The sequence below is a fragment of the Durio zibethinus genome, chromosome 15 (genome assembly GCF_047325235.1).
Source record: "Durio zibethinus cultivar Kanyao isolate XHJ-2024 chromosome 15, ASM4732523v1, whole genome shotgun sequence".
Taxonomy (NCBI): domain Eukaryota; kingdom Viridiplantae; phylum Streptophyta; class Magnoliopsida; order Malvales; family Malvaceae; genus Durio; species Durio zibethinus.
In genome coordinates this window covers 12,418,331-12,430,034 of record NC_143176.1, presented here as the reverse complement: position 1 = coordinate 12,430,034, position 11,704 = coordinate 12,418,331, and the positions used below count along the sequence as shown (strand labels likewise).

General features: G+C 30.6%; 1 non-coding gene across 1 annotated transcript; it reads left to right on the top strand.

The window, feature by feature from the left end:
* The first annotated feature begins 11,124 nt into the window (after positions 1-11,124).
* On the top strand, positions 11,125-11,231 carry LOC149514680 (small nucleolar RNA R71). The gene has a single exon (XR_016328411.1). It is a non-coding gene; the product is annotated as a small nucleolar RNA R71 (small nucleolar RNA).
* The last annotated feature ends 473 nt before the right edge of the window (positions 11,232-11,704 follow it).

Genomic DNA, 11,704 nt, shown 5'->3' with positions numbered 1-11,704 from the left:
CCATTATTTGCATTTAGGGTTTATAGTAATAAATGTCATATGCATTTACATGCATCTTAAGTGGATTTGGCATAAAGGTTGGTCCCTAAGTAAAAATAGAGCCTTTAGGGAGAAAATGGGACCATGGTCTCTTAAATTGTTTCAAAAGTCCACCTAGGTGAAGGAAATTTTTTAGAGGTTTAAGGGATCATGAAAACCCAATTATTTCGTAAAATCATAAAACCCTAACCCTAGATCTTAAACCTAAACCACAAAGTGAAACCCTAAAACCTTAACCTTTAAACTAAAACCTTAAACCTAAAACACTTTACCATAACCCTAAACCTTTAACCCTAAAATAAAAGCCATAACCCCTTAACCCTAAACCTTAACTCTAAACCTTAAACATAAAATTGATACCTAAGCCTAACCCTCAAGCCTAAAGCTTAAACCTTAACCTTAAATCCTAAACCTCATACTCTAAACTCTAACCCTAAACATTAGCCCTAAACCTTAACCTTAAACCTTCAGCCTTAAGCTTTAAGCCTTAACCCAAAACTTTAAACCCTAAATTCTAAAACCTTAACCCTAACCTTAAACTGAAATCATAAAACCTAACTTTAAATTGAAACACTCATCCTTAACCTAAAACCTAAGACCTAAACCTGGTTGGGTTAATCTGCAAGTACATAGGCTTTACAAGTAATAATAGTGACCTTTCGGTCAAGATATCATTTTCACAACGATTAGGTCAGGAAATTCCTAGACTAAGTACCTTTTATTCCCTTACATTTCTAAAGTTGGTTCAATCAAAGAGTAAACATGCTAATCTAAGAATTAAAAATAGCAAAAAAATTGAAATAAAAATAATATCTAAAGCAATATAACCTATTTAACTATTTATAACTAACTATAACTAATTGTAACTGCTATTACATTATTAACTGGAGGAAAAACAAAAGAATTGAACCAAACAAGATATAAATTGTAAATATACAATAAACTAATCTAAGTAAAAACATGTTTGATATGAGAATTAATGGATCAAATACACAAAATTCAAATGCCATGCTACAATCGAAATTAATGGGCAAAAATAGAAAATCAAAATTCAACTATTAAATTCTACAACTAAACTTGAACCAATTGAATGAACTTGAATGAAGTATTATAAAACAGTGAATGATCTTACATGAAAACAAGATTCAAGTGCAAATTATAAAAGAAGAGTGCAAGATCTAAGCTAGAAAAAATAAACCAAAACTAATTTTGAAAGCTAGAAACTAACAATTCATGGAAGAAAAATTAGATATACAATTCTTTAGAGGGAGTGAACTAAAACTAAACTAAAGCAAGATTTAACAGCAAGTTTACTACAAAATCTAACAAGAAAATCACAGCAAAATGGAAGAAAGCATGTTTATTGAACTAGTTACTCAAGATCTACACAAAATAGAGAAAAACAAACAAGTAAATTAACAATTCATCGAAATAGCTATTAAACTCATGAATTAAATTGGAACAAAATGAAAATAAGCAAGATAATCTTAGAGATCAAAGGTTAGAAAAGTAAATAAATCACTAAGAGGAGAGAAGAATCATGTTCAAGTTGGATCACATGAACTAGATTATACCTCCTCTAGATTTCAATCGTAACTTGCAAGAATTAACTGAAATGAATGGGAATTAATTTGAAGCTAAAATCTTACTTAAAGCTTAATAAACTATGAAATTGTGAAAAGAAAATTGGAGCAAAAACAAGTATGAAATTATTAAGTTTGAGGAAAACATTACAACTAAGTCAAGTACATAAATGTAAAGATAAAATTGAGATCAGTGAGAGAACTTGAAGATTTGAGCTAGAAATTAATAAAATTTAAGAATTTCATTGTCAAAATCATAAAAAGCATTGAAAAATACTTCAAGAAATATAAAATTACAAATAAAATCAATAGAGAAACATAGAAATCTAGGATTGTTTGACAAGTAAGAAAGTAAAATATAGTAAAAAAAAATACAGAAATTAAAGAACAAGAAAATTAAATAAGCTAAAGTCTCTCTAAAATGGCTGGCTCCCTTCCTATTTATTGATAAGTGAGTGATGAATTAAGTTCAAAAAAATCTCTCTAAAATATCTAGAAATAAGGGATCTTTTAGAGTTTTTTTCTCTTTTTGATGCATCATTTGTTGCATAGCTAGTTGTGCTTCTTTATTCATTCTTTAGTTGCAAGCCTTCCTTTCATGCATTTTATCTCTTCAAAATATTCAAGTTATAACCATTAGGAGCACTCCATAATACCATGTCATCACCCCTTAAAATCTTCTTCAAATCATTAAAGGATGGTGCCAACTTCACATGCACATGAACCATGCATACCACAAGCTTTGCTTTTTTAAGCACCTCTTTTTACTTCAACTTTATTTATTTTGGCTGCCAAAAATTTTAGTTATTCAATGAAAAAGATATTAATTAAAATCATTAGAAAAATTTTGGAAATAAACTTAAAAAATTATAGAAAAAGAAATAAAAAAAACTCCATTCATAAGCATTGTAACTCAATAACACTAGTTTAAGCCATTTTCATAATTTTCACCAAAAAACCTCTAAAATGTAAAATTCCTCATTTACTCCATTTTTGCCTACAGATGAGAAAAATGTGCATTTAGGAGTACTTTTGTCATAATTTGCAGGGAACATGCTAAAATATAAGGAAAATCGTATTAAAAATGAGCATAAAGATACTAAAATTTAGTGCAATCAAACCCCTAACTTGTCCTTAAGCAAAACAAGATTGAGCAAGAATCATCATATACCTTTAATGCCTCATTCAACATGAATGCCTCATGGATTGATCAATGGATATAATTAAAGCAAAATCATGAACAAATGCTACTATAGAAGAATATACCTAAGTGAATATCATTCCTAAGTATGTTTCCACAAGCAAGCAATACCTTTCACACATCCTTGCATGAAAGCTAGTAATTTTATGCAACACATGAAACTTTAATAGCAAAGATCAATTAAGTGTGCTCAAGTTCCATAAGTTTGCTTATCACGTCTCTTTCCACTAATGTAGATAAACACATGACTAAGGATCATTTAAGACTTTCATAACCTTATAATGTAAGGCTAAGGTCAAGGTATGAGAAAAGTCAATTTAGGCTTAAGTTCCCTATAATGCATTACTTGTCTAGATTCATTCATAATTGAGCTTCTAAGGTAAAAAAAAAAGGTAAGCTTCACTAAAGAATCACCCTTCTTAAACTTTATTTTTGCCTATTTTTCTTTCTTTTATTCTTTTCTTTGCTTTTTCACCATTTTATTATTTTTGCTTTTCTTTTCTTTTGCTGGCTAGCTTGACTTTTTCTTTTTCTTTTTTTTTTCCTTTCTTTTTGTTTTCCCATTCTTTTTCAAGCTCCACCTTTCTTTCCTAATAACGCATAGCCCACAAATGGTACATAAATGTCTAAATACATATAAGTCAAAGGACCAAAAAGATAAGAAATATGCAAATCAAGATATAGGCTTGTAATGTGGTTTCCAAACAAAGAAATGGCATCATAAAATTTAAATGGGCTAACTATAGAAGTATTCAACATTGGCTCAAAAGGCGCAAACGATCCAAAAAAGGCCTATATCATTTCCTTAATCATGTCTCCTCTAATATTTCACCTCAAGAAATGATCAAAACAAATTCTAAAACATCAGAGACAACTTCAAAGACCAATGCCAAAAAAAATATTTCATGCTCACATAATCAATCACTAAATAAAAAAAATGCAATTTAATGATCAAAGCATCAACTCATAAATGAAAGTCGTATACATGAATTCACTAAACCTAAGTATCATCTCATATTTCACACAATATTCAATTTTTTCCTAAAGCTATATTCATTCTCAATCTCTACCTATAATTGGCTTCATGAAGAACCAATCAAAGAAAGATATTAATGATTCAAGCTATAATAAGTCAAGCTCAATTTCAATGCAAAACTCAAGGAAAATTAAAAAAAAAATTAATTTTGAGCAATTTTCCCCTTTTCCCAAACTTAAACAACACATTGTCCTCAATATGTAAGCAAAAGAAAATAAAGCATATAAGATAGGAACAAGGAAGTTCCTCTAACATCATGGAGGCATGGTGGTCGAATCTCCTATGTATGTTTGGTCGAAACTAGTGCATCCTCCATAAGCTCTTATTCCACCTACAATAAAGAAACTACATCAATATGTACAAAAAAAGGATAATTAAAACATAAAAACACAAAATAAGCAAATGACCATAACATGAAATGTAAAGCTTGGGTTGCCTCCCAATAAGTACTTTATTTAAAGTCAAAAGCTTAACTTTCATTGGTGTTAGAGAATCACACCATATTTTCTTCCCAAATCTACCCATTTCATTCTTTTCTTTTGCACTAAATATGTAATCATAAGCTTTAAGAGAATGTGGTGCACATAGGTAGATTTGTGTTCCACCTCTATGAATAATCTAAGTATATTGCAATATAGAGCAATAGAGGTAGTCATTGGCTTCAGTACCAATAAATGAGATACCACCATGGAAAATATGAGTTTCTATTCTATAATGAAAATTTCCTATATGGATGGTATAAATGTAAGCTTAATAAGGGTTGTCTCCAATGGTGGAGCCAAACAACCTTCATCACAATCATTAAATTATGGGTTTTCAAACACATGTATTTCTAACTCATCATATAATGGATTCTCAAAGAACTGAAGAAATAGCATAGTTATACTATAAGGTTCACTTTCTTGTTTATTAGAACCATTGCTAAGACCTTTTTAAAACTCAAGGTATGGAATTGAGCCATCCTCTCCAAAATCATTTTCACTCACTTTTTTCTATATAGATGGTCTATCTAAAAGAAGCTCAAAGAACAAGGCATCTAAAGCTTTGGGTATAAGATCATGGAATGAAAAAGCTATTAGACAGGTAAGTTTTTTTACTAATGAATTTTTTCTCATCCTTAAGTTCAATACTAGATTTAAAAAAAAATTAGTCTAAGGGCTTAAATGATCCATCTATTAGGCTAGCCTTATCAACACATATATCCACCTTATGCCTTTTCATACATTCAGGTAAGTGATTTTCAAGGAACTCGAGAAGTTGCGTGAGTCGAATATCATGCTTAACTTTTTCTTGAATGCTTTCTTCTTTCTCAACTCTCCTAAATGATCCGTTATCATTAATTTCTCTAGCTATGAACTTGTCCTCTGCTTCCATTATCTTTTTTTTCACAACTTTAGAAAATATGGCATTTACAATATAATGGGCTCATCATCATTATCAAACCATAGCAAAGTTCCTATTCTATAATTATCCATTAAGATGCACTTCTTCTGATCTAACTAACTAGATTTTGACTTTATAGTACTAGGCATGGAATCTTAAGGACAAGTGTTTAAATTATATGCATTTTGACCTAAGTGGCCAAAAGTCCTCATGAATGCCTCTTGGTCTTGAAGAAGTTTTTCTTGAATTTGAAGCTTTTTAGTGAGCATCTCCTTAATGGATGGTTTCTTTCTTATATAAGAGGTGGTGGTAAATATAGTGTGAATGGAAAGTAATGTAAAGATGAATGGTGTTGTGATGAAGAAAAAATATGTTATTGTGCAACATTGTATGGCACTTGAGGGATTCATAGTGATGGTAGAGAATATTGGGGTGGTAGAGGGTATTGTAAAAGTGAATACTTGATAGGATAAATCAAGGTATGCTGAAGTGGTGAACTAAAAGAATACTCCAAACTAATGTCCTACATTTTCTTAGGATAACCCTCTCAAGTGTGAGTAATGCACGTGTTTGAGTAAGATTTGAATTCTTAGTCATATGAACATCTAGCACTATGAAAATCTCCACCATACACTTTACCATTGTCATATGGGCTTGAAAAGTTATGGACAATAGTAGGCTTAGGATTATACCAAACTTTAAAGGCCTCTACTTGATTTTCTAGAGAGTCTAAAGTTTCGGATAAAACTTTAAGGGTTGACTCTCCCTTGGCTTATTCCTCCTCACTAGGCCATGATCCTAGGTAGTCATCAAAATAATAAGGTTTAGCATAGTCCACATAATGCCCAGCTACCTCATAAGTATTAGAATCCCACATGTAAAAAATAAATAAATAAATTTTAAAAAAAAACCTTGATTGCTGGTTTTTGTATATAGCCTACTAGTGCATAGATCAAGTAATAAAGTGAAATATTCCAATATCAACTCTTCAGGGATTGTAGAATGTAATGTTAGGTTGTTCACAAATACTAAGAGCTTATATCTAAACAAATGAGAATTCAGGATTTAGAAACAAAAAAAAAATAAAGATTAAAGGCGATATGTGGGTAGAATTCTTGACTTCACCAACTATCACTTGGGCGGTAAAAGAATAATGAAAAAACTAGATCTAAGAAAATAATATTTAACAAATTACAAAGTAAATAAATTTTAAGTAGGCCAAATGCTTGAAATAAACTTGAAGAATGCTTGCATGAAATTAACTTAAAGAATAAGAAAAAAATTGTAGGCCGAATATTGCAAGAAATAAAAGAAAGCTTTTATCAATCTTGGAAAAATAATGCTTATCAAAAATTAAAGAAAAAAAAACAAGAATTGAAACTTAAAAACAAGAAAAGAAATATTTTGAAAATAATGCTTCTTGAATTAAAAGAATTTTAAAAAAATAAAAGCTTTATGGTTATTAGCAAATCCATCACCTAAGCCAATAACTTACTTAAAGAACTAAGAAAAGAGAGAAGAGAGGAGAAGTGAAGGATGATGAAAATGAGTGAATGGCCTCCCTATTTATAATAAAGGGTTTAGCCAAAGGGGGATAAGCTTTACAAGAGTTTGTTTTTAATTCAAATACAATGAATGAGCTTAATCTTGATCTTCAAAGCTTTATGGTCAAATGAGACTCTTCATGGTTAAGTGTTCTTGGCTAAATGGTCTCTTAATGGTTCAATCTTGGCCCTTACTTGCATCTTGATCAAATCTTAGATAATTTTTTCCATTAGATTTGACTAAGGCTTGGAATTTCAATAATAAGTTGATTTTTATCCTAGTCTTTTAATTTTAAATCGATAAAATCATATTCCAAGTTAAATTCTTTCAAGCTAAGCAACAAACTTCATGGTGAGCTTCAAATTCCTCTTGGCCATATGCACCTAGCCTTCATTATGGAAAAAATACATGGTAACTCTCTTGGAATACCTTGGTCGAACATGAGTGTGCTGGAAGAGTCCATGATATTGCAAATTGATCTTCTACCTTGCATGAACAAATGAGTAGAGTCCTTGTGAAACACATTTTCTTCATGGCTAAGTAAATAAGTCATGCTTGGATCATAATTCTCTCTTGGCAAAATATGATGGAGTCCCATTAAGCTTAGGATTGCATGACTGTGGATCGAGGGGTGATGGCAATGAGCTTCCATAATTAGGTCAAAAATACTCTTTTGCATGCTTGTATGCATGGCTTGCATGAAAATGAAGTTCTTGAGTTTACAAACCTAAAACCATGAAAATAACATGAAAAGCACCAAAAATCATTCAAATTTTAAATTTTAACACCATTTTTGACATGTAAAAACTCTATATATTTAGGTGTTATCACATCCCTACACGTTAATTTTTACTTGTCCTCAAGCAAAACCTCAAATCAGCAAAGCTAAAAAAAAACATTATAAATATCTTTAAAGTTAAAAATTATACAAAATTTTATCATGTACTATTGCATAAATCAAAGTTAAGAATAAACATATAGTCACAAGAATTTCTTTTAAAAGCAAGCTTTCAATATCTTATGCTATTCACACATACAAATATACTTAATCTTTAAGTCATGCATATAATTCAAGTAAACTGAATGTAAGACACTTCATCACATTTCAACTCAAACATAGAATAGACTTCTTATGTTCACTTTCCCCATCCCTTTTCACTAATGTTAAACCTACATATTAATTCAAGGTCAAAAGGTCTTTTAAGCTTGTAATGTAAAGCTTGGGTCAAGATAGAAAAAAAAAATTTTTAGCCTTAAAACACATGCTTACTTTCTCGGTACTTTTTGGACTTTGAACAAGTGGGAGCTTTTTTTAAAACTGGACTTGTAAAGCATTACTTTATTTTTTTTAATTCACAGAATCTTTCATTTTTTTAAACTTAGCCATTTTTGGCTTTTTTAGGCTTTGTCTTTCATGACTTTCATTGTTTTTCTCTTTCTTTCATTTCATTCCCTGTACCTCCCTTCCTCTCAAAATTATAAGCATGTCTATACACAAATAAGCACAATAGGTTAGGTAAACAAAATAAAGGATAATAATAATCAAAGAAAGGCTTATTGGGCTTGTAATGTGCCTAAAATAAACAAAGAAAATAATTAATATAATAGGATCAAAATAAGGGTACTAGGGATGCATTATCACAAGGTGGCTTGAAAAAGGCTCAAACGGTCCAAAAAACTACCTAGATCACTTTTAAGTCAAATATAGTCTAGAATTTCTCCTCAAGGGTTGAGTAGGTAAATATTAGAACATTTATTCAAATCTTCAAATCTTATGTAAATCCACATCTTACAATCTTTCACAAAAATCATAGCATTTTCTTAAAAGAGAATAGAAATTTATGCATGATAATCATATCCAAAGAAAAACATGCTTAAGAATTCTTTTCAAGTTCCACTATATGCATACTTACACTTTATATCACACTTTAGTAATTTTTAGAGAATATATGTAATTTTAACTAAGTGAACATCATAATGATATTTAGCATGCCAATTTGGTTTGAAAGATGGGTTAAGATTTCAAAATCCTTTAAGTCAAAAAGTTTTCTTTTCTCCCTACACTTAAATGAACAATATGTCAAACAACAAGGGAAAAAGAAATACTCCGCAAATTTCCTTTCAAGGTCAAATCTTAATTGCATAAGGCATCCTCCTTGCTTTTTTTCATCCCTAAAAACAAAACAACTCAAGCAAAACCATTAAAAACACACATATCCTAATAAAAGATAAATAAATAAAAAATCATAACCATTAAAGTAAAACTTAGGTTCTTTCCAAGTAGCGCCAGTTTTGGCCAAGCTTGACCATTCCTAAATTTATGCAAATTATCTTACCCCTTTAGATGGAGCTTACCTTGTTGCCTCATTCTTTGTGGAATGAAATAAACAAACTTGGTTTTAAGAGGTGGACTAGCTCTTCTAGTAGGGATCACATAAAAAGAACTTGAATTCCTTGTAAGGTTAACTTGGCTTGAGCTAAAGGTTGCTAAATGATTTAAAGGGTCAGGAGGTTTATCTATTCGATTAGACTTTTTAAAGATTTCCTTTCCTTTGACTGCACCAACACCTTCTTCATCTCTTAGCATACATACTTTCTGGATATAAACTTCAACTTTTTGTTTATAAATCCAAAGGTTAGGCTAACATCATACATATCTATTAAGGCATTAGTAGTAAATAAGAAACGTCTTTCTAACAATAATCGAGTTTCATCATCTGCCATGTCTAAGACAGTAAAATCCATAAGGAAAGTATATTTTTTAACTTTCATAAGTACATTTTTCAACCTCTTTTATGGTAACTTTGTAGACTGATCAACAAACTTAATTTTAACTAGGCAGGCTTCAACTCTTCATAGCCTAACTGCACAAAAATATTCATAGGCTTAAGATTTATGCTAAAACCAAGATAACACAAAACATCAAAAAATTTTAACTTTCTAATTTTGCAAGGTATAGTAAAACTTCTTGGATTTTTTACTTTCTAGATAGCAGTTGTTAAAGTTTAAGGCTACAATCTTTTAAAAATGTGATTTCCTTCAATTCTTTGAGTGGCTCTTTTTGAATAAGCCTTGGGGAAGATAGTGTTATGTTAAAACACTGTTAATACATTCTGGTAGTCATCATTGGCCTTAGTTAAAAAATTTTTTAAACTTTTTTTTTCTTAAAAATCTTCTTCTAAGGGATCTTTTTCTTGGGTTACCCTTTCTCTTTGATCATTTTACATTGGCTCACCTTGGATTATCCCTTCAGGTTCAAATTGAATGCTCTTTAGTAGTGCTTTTCTTACTTGCAGTAGCATTTGCCCTTTTTCAGAAAACCCTTTAGTGTACTCTTTTAGATCTTTTTCATAGTCCATTTCAACATTCTTCTATTCAAGATCGTCATAAGTTTTTATATCTTTAGGGGCTTCCAATGCCATAGAGTCAAAACCTTCTAAAATTTTTCTTTTAATTCTAAAAAATTCCTTATCTTCTAATATGTCCTCTTTTCTTATAAAATCTATTTTAAGTTATCTTACAAAACTGAGAAGGTTTACTATTATAAGTTCATCATCCTTCTCATCAAAATCCTCTATCCTAACATATTCCTAAGAATAGATTGCATTACATCCGTCTTTGCTTTACCTTTTTAAATTGGTTTTAATATTGCTAGGTAAGATACTTATAGGGTGGTTTGTTATGGCTTAGGTGAGATGATCTATTTAGGCTTCTAGGTTTTTGATTAATACAGCTTGACTTTGGATATTAACATTGTTATCTTGCATCAATTGGGTCATATATCCTTATAGATGGGTTTCTGTTCTTAGGTGGGCTATAATTTGGTTTATTGGGGCAGTAGTTGTTGTTTCGGTTTTTGTTGGCTTGGTGGTTTGGTTTCCAATAAAAGTTTGGGTAGTTTCGCCATCCAAGAGTATAGGTATTGCTATAGGGATCATTATTTAATTTGGTTTGTTAGATGTATTAGACTAGTTATATCCTAAATTGGCATCTTTCAGAGGAATAGGGTCCTTCACATATATCATGAGAGACAAAAGGGCTTTGCATCTACATGGTTGGCTTAAGATTGGTTTCCTAAGGCTTAAATTTTCTTGATAAAGGTAGCTAGTTGGGAATTGATTGAAGTAATAGCATTAATATCAAATAAACCAATAGACTTTTTACTGACTTTTATTTTCATGCCTTGCTAGTAATTATTAGCAACCATCTCTTCTATAAGCTCATTTGCTTCCTCAAGAGTCTTACTTATTATGGTCTCTCTAGTAGCTAATTCTAAGGTGATACTTATGGGTGGTGTGAGACTATTGTAAAAGATCTAGATTTGAAGCCACTAGGGTAGTTTATGATATTGGCATTTTTTTAGCAGCTCTTTGAATCTTTCTTATCTATCATGCAAAGTTTCACCATCAACTTGCAAAAATGTTGTGATCTCATTCTTTAACTTTGCTATTTTTGCTAGTGCAAAAAACTTTATTAAGAACTTCTAGACCAAGTCATCCCAAGTTGTGATTGAACCAAGTGGTAGAAAAAACACTCAACATTTCACTTTGCCCTAAGAGAAAAAGGAAATAATCTTAGTTTAATTGCTTCATTATAAACACCATTATAGCGAAAAGTTTCATATAATTCAAGAGAGTTAGAAAGGTAGACATTTGGATCATTGCTTGGTAACTTTTCAAACTTTATAGAACTTTAGACCATTTGTATGATTGAAGGCTTGACTTCAAAGTTGTTAGCTTGAATAACTAGTCTTCTAATGGATGGTTGAAACCCATTTGCATTGGAAACTGCATAGGCCTTTAATGTCTTTTACTCTTTATTATTTGCATTTGAAAATGGAGTTGGTGCAGGTGGTGTTAATTGCCTTTTTTTCTTCTTCTAAAGGTTCTTTCAATTTATTAATCAACAGAAGCTAAG